Genomic DNA, 6,267 nt, shown 5'->3' on the forward strand with positions numbered 1-6,267 from the left:
CTACACCCCCACCCCACCCAGCTCAGTCCACAGGGATGATAGCTTTCCAGCCAGCAGCTGTGCTGCCAAAGGGGAGACTGGGGCGAAATCTTGTGACTTTACCGTCTGAAAGCAGCAATCTCAGAAATAAACAGGAGGGGAACAGAGCCCATGGCTTTGCTAGCCCAAGGATGCAGTCACAGTTGGGATGAGCAGCAGACCAAACAGAAATCTAATGGGGAGATCCTGGGAGTGTTGAGATAAGTTCTCTATACATCCCTGGCTGACTGAGAATACTACAAGTTAACCCAAACAGGGAAAGGAGTAGAGAAACCAAACCCAGACAGGACAAATAGAACACAAATAGCAACACAGTCCACCTAAACCCAACCATGACATACACTAAATATTAGTGGTTCAAACACTCTAAATAAAAAGCACAGGCTGTAAAATGGATTTTTAAAAAGCAAAAGCCACTATATGGCACTTATAAGGGAAACTGATAATATAAAAACAAAGAGTGAAAGTAAGTAAATGGAAAAAGGCACACCAGTACAATATTTAGCATAGAGTGGTTCTATTGCTATACCTGGCAAGAAAATGGGAAGGCAAAGAGTATTACCACTGGAATAGAATAGAGAACCTAGAAATCGACCCAAACCACTATGCTCAATTAATAATTGACAAAGGAGGCAAGAGCATAGAATGGTGTCAAGACAACATTTTCAATTAAATGGTGTTGGGAAAATTGGACAGATCCATGCAAAAAAAAAAAAATGAAACTAGACCACCAACTTTCACCATACACAAAAATAAACTCAAAATGTATAAAGGACTTAAATATAAGATGGGAAAACATAAAAATATTAGAGGAATCCAAAGGCAGCAAAATCTCAGACATATGCCGAAGCAGTATCTTCATCAATACAGCTCCTAGAGCAATGGAAACTGAAGAGAAAATAAACAAATGGGACCCCATAAAAATAAAAAGCTTCTGCACAGCAAAAGAAACCATCAACAAAACAACCAAAAACAATACTGCATGGGAGAACGTAATTGCCACTGTTATCACCGATAAGGGTTTAATCTCCAACATTTACAGAGAACTCATACAACTTAACAAAAGGAAGATAAACATCCCAATTAAAAATTGGGCAATGGACCTAAATAGATACTTTTCGAAAGAGGACATAAGGAAGGCCAAGAGACATATGAAAACATGCTCAAAGTCACTAATCATCCAAGAGATGCAAATCAAAATGACAATGAGGTACCATCTCACACCTGTCAAGAGTGGCTATCATCAACAAATCAACAAAGGACAAGTGCTGGTGAGGATGTGGAGAAAAAGGAACACTTGTGCACTGCTGGTGGGAATGCAGACTGGTGCAGCCATTATGGAAGACAGTATGGAGTTTCCTCAAAAAACTAAAAATGGAACTTCCATTTGACCTAGTGATCTCACTTCTAGGAATATATCCCAAGAAACTAGAAACACCAATCAGAAAGGATATGTGCACCTCTATGTTCATAGCAGCACAATTCACCAAAGCTAAGTGCCTATCAGCAGATGAGTGGTTTAAAAAACAGTGGTACATCTACACAATGGAATACTATGCTGTGGTAAAAAAGAAGGAATTCTTACCATTTGCAACAGCATGGATGGAACTGGAGAGCATTATGCTAAGCGAAATAAGCCGGTCAGAGAAAGATAAATACCACATGATCTCACTCATTTATGAAATAAACTGATGAACAAAAACAGATCCAGAGACAGAGAAGCATTGATCAGACTGTCAAACCTCAGAGGGAAGGTAGGGGAGGGTGGGAGTAAGAGGGAGAGACCAACCGAAGGATTTGTATGCATGCATATAAGCATAACAAATAGACACAGACACCAGGGGGGGTGAGGACATGAGTGGGGGGCAACTGGGGGGTAAGGACACATATGTAATACCTTAATCAATAAAGAAAAAAATAAAAATAAAAAATTTTTAAAAAAGAGTATTACCAGAGATTTTTTAAAATGCTTTAGCTCAGCCAGTATAGCTCAATGGTTGAGCATCGACCTCTGAACCAGGAGGTCATGATTTGAATCCCAGTTAGGGCACATGCCTAGGTTGCAGTCTTGATCCCGGAAATCAGTAAAAATATATTTTTTAAAAGAATGCTTCATAATGGTAAGAGGATCAATTCATCAGGAAAACTGAACAATCTTCACTATTTATGCCCTTAATAGCTAAGCTTCAAAATCCATGACAAAACTGACAGAAGTAAAGAAAAAGACAAATCTAAAATCATAGTTGGAGATTTGACACCTTTTTCTCAATAATGGATAGAACAATTAGACAAGAAATCAGTAAGGTTATATAAAGTTTGAACAATTTGACCTAATCAAAACACTACACCCAACAATTACAGGACACATATTCTTTTCAAGCATACATAGATCATTTATCAAGACAGGCCATATCATGGGCCATAAAGCAAGTGTCAATACATTTCAAAAGATTGAAATTTAATGGAATAAGTTCTTTGGCCACAGAAATAATTAAATTAGAAATCAGGAGAAAAAAATAGTGTTAGAAAATTCTCAAATATTTGGAGGTTAAACAATACATTTCTAAATAACCTTTGTATAAAAGAAGAAATGACATTGGAAATTAGAAGATACTTCGACCAGAATGATTGAGAAAATATAACTTTGAAATTTGAGATGCACCTAGAGCAGTGCTTAGGGAGAAATGTGTAACTTTGTATACTCATATTAGAAGAAAAAGTTTAAAAGCAGTTATCTAAGTTCCCATCAAGAGAAAAGCAAAGCAAAGTAAACCCAAAGTGTGTTGTAAGAGGGATATTTTAAGGTAAGAGCAGAAATCAGTGAAATAAAACTTACCAATAATAGAGATAATTAACAAAATCAAAATTTGGTTATTTGAAAGATTAATGAAAGTAACAAACTCCTAGAAAGACTGATTTAAAAAAGACAAACACAAATTATGTCAAGAATCAGAGAGGGGATATCACTACACTGAAAGAGGGAATGTCTCTAAAGGTCCCACAGGCATGAAAAGGATAAGAGGGAATATTTTGAAATCTTATAGCAATAAATTTGATAGCATAGATGGAATGGGCCAAGTCCATATATCCATTATCTCCATAATAAATAATTTTTTTAAATATATTTTATTGATTTCTTACAGAGAGGAAGGGAGAGGGATAGAGAGTTAGAAACATCGATGAGAGAGAAACATCGATCAGCTGCCTCCCGCACACCCCCCACTGGGTATGTGCTCGCAGCCAAGACACATGCCCTTGACCGGAATCGAACCCGGGACCCCTGAGTCCTCAGGCCGACGCTCTATCCATTGAGCCAAACCGGTTAGGGCATAAATAATTTTAAAGACTGGTAAATTGTACTCTAAAATTTTTGAAATAATATTAATAAATTAAAATAAAAGTGCCTAGCAATTTAAAGACACTTAAATACTTGAATGATTTCTTGAATTCCTACTCAAGGAATTCAAGATTATATCACATTTTACAGAGTAAAATGGTCTAAGCAACCACTTTTGGCTGGGGCTGACTGACTAAGCAACCTCAATTGTCTGAAATATGATCAGTGTTTGCTTATTATTCATGGAATAAGCACAGTTTTTGCAAGAGATTATCCATCTCACAGGCTGGAGGTATTCCTCATCTGACCCCTAAATTTACATTTTATTCAAAATGTCTTATAAAATATTATGGAGCAAAGCTATCGCTGTTAAAGTCTTGTCACTGCTTCCAACTTGTGATAAAATGGGACCCCTTTCAAAGGGAATTGGTCCTATCCCTTGTCTCCAGCAACTTCTGCTGCCTGCACCCAGGGGTCACAGGGCGTGGGTTCCTCCAAGACTGCCTCCCGGGACCAGAGCCTCACCTGACGTCTCGCCCTGGCTGACCTCTTTCCAGGGGCCTGCTTGACCCCCTTCCAGAGGAATCGTAAGAGATTTTTGAGAAGGACCATCTGACTGGCTGGTAGACACCTCTTTTCCTCAGGCTTAACCTGATTTTACACGGTTAGCACATCACCCTTTAGCTGACTCCCTCAGTTCTTTTTAAAATACAAATATTCCTGGAGGGAGGTAAACATTAAATGAACGCACTAAGGAAACTCCTTGGGTTTATCAGATCCGCTTTTCTCTTAGCAGTGGGTTAGGAGCTCAATACTCTGCTGCAAATGACAACTTCCCAGCTGTGCTTGAGGTGGACTCAAACCCTCGTCCGGGGCATTTTGTTAAGCTCTCCTTAGAACTACAGTGTATTTTCTGAGCTGAGAGTCATGCCTGACCTGAAAACTGCACGGAGAGACTCAAGAGGCCAGGCAGTCTGACAGCCTTTCTCCGGCCGTCTGGTCCATGACACCACACAGCAGACCCAGAGATCCCACCAAAAACCCAAGAAGAGTTTCTTTGCCTTAGAGATTTTATGACCTGTTCTCTGTTCCCTGTTTCTGGGGTAAATAATTCACCATTTTTATAAGAGAGATAAGGCTTGGCTGGTGTGAGCCAGGAGAGATTTGAGAGATGACGAAAGCTGTGTGTTTTATCCATGACCCAAGGACTCTGGCAAGATGCCCTCCCTGAGCTGGGATCTTGCCTTTTTTCTGGACACAGAAATGCCTGTCTCTACAAAAAGGTCTACTTCTATTTTTAAGATTTTATATTTTTTAGAGCAGTCTTTGGTTCACAGCAAAATTGAGGGGAAGGTACAGTCCCCATATACTCCCTGCCCCCCCCCCCCCCCACACACACACACAGCCTCCTCATTGTCTCCACCCACCAGAGAGGTGCAGTTGTTACAATTGATGAGCCCACATTGACACATACGAATGACCCGAAGCCTATAATTTACATTAGAGCAGTGATGGCGAACCTATGACACGTGTGTCAGAGGTGACACGCGAACTCATTTTTTTGGTTGATTTTTCTTTGTTAAATGGCATTTAAATTATAAAATAAATATCAAAAATATAAGTCTTTGTTTTACTATGGTTGCAAATATCAAAAAAATTTCTATACGTGACACGGCACCAGAGTTAAGTTAGGGTTTTTCAAAATGCTGGCACTCCGAGCTCAAAAGGTTCGCCATCACTGCATTAGAGTTCACTCTTGGTGTACCTTCCATGGGCTTACATAGATGTGTAATGACATGAAGCTGCCACTATAGTATCATACAAGAGTATTTTCCCTGACCCTAAAAACCCTCTGCGGGTCCAGAGAGACCTACTTTTAATCTTGGAAATAAGTTTTCTGGGTGAGTTTCTAACCTTTTTCAGCCTTCCCAACCCCTGTGGCTGTGGTCATGGCCTTCTGGGCAGAGCTTTGGGGTCTCAGAGGTGCCACCAACCCCAGCATATAGCCCCTGGGCACCATCGACAGGCTGTTTCCACTGGGACCCAAGTCCAATATTTCACTTATTTTGGATCCTCTCTGCCCAAGGCCCAAACCAATCTCCCAACCAAGGGGATTTATAATCCAGTGCCACCCGGCCTTCACAGAATCCCCTGTGGACAGTCAGAAACTTGCTGAAAAGAAGGCGGCCCGTGACCAGGGGTCTCAGCTGCTGCCGCTGGCAGTGAGCTGTGCAGCCATCTAATTTCCTACCTCCGGTTGGGAAGGGCCAGCAAGTGACCACTTGAGAAACGCTGACCCCGTAGGTCACCATGGTCGGCAAACCATGTGGCTCTTTGGCCCCTTGAGTGTGGCTCTTCCACAAAATACCACGTGCGGGCACGCGTACAGTGTGATTAAAACTTCGTGGCCCATGTGCAGAAGTCGGTTTTCGGCCTGGGCGAGTCTATTTTGAAGAAGTACTGTTGATATTTGGCTCTGTTGACTAATGAGTTTGCGGACCATTTGAGTCTCAGAGACTCAAATCTTCCCCACCCCGAGGGAGGGGCAAATTGAGTGGAAAAGAAGAAAGAAATTTAATTACAAAACAAAACAAAACAAGCATACTTCGGTAGTCCTGCTGTTCTCATCAGAAGGGCTGGATTAAAATACATAATTCAAAATAAAAACTATTTAAATCAGGAAATAAGTGTAAGGAAGTCCAAATTTTCACATGGAAGGTGCTGTGATAATTTTTGGGAAACCCACCGGTTTTTGTCTTTTGTCTATCCTTTTCCCCAGGAGGTAAAACGGCCATCACCAGCTGGCAGGGAGCAGGGTGGATCAGGCTAAGAGTGTGTGTGGGGGGGAAAGGAGGAGTGCGGGGAGGGGGGGGTGTGCTGCTGGCACTTGG

The sequence above is a fragment of the Myotis myotis genome, unplaced genomic scaffold, assembly GCF_014108235.1.
Source record: "Myotis myotis isolate mMyoMyo1 unplaced genomic scaffold, mMyoMyo1.p scaffold_m19_p_2, whole genome shotgun sequence".
Taxonomy (NCBI): domain Eukaryota; kingdom Metazoa; phylum Chordata; class Mammalia; order Chiroptera; family Vespertilionidae; genus Myotis; species Myotis myotis.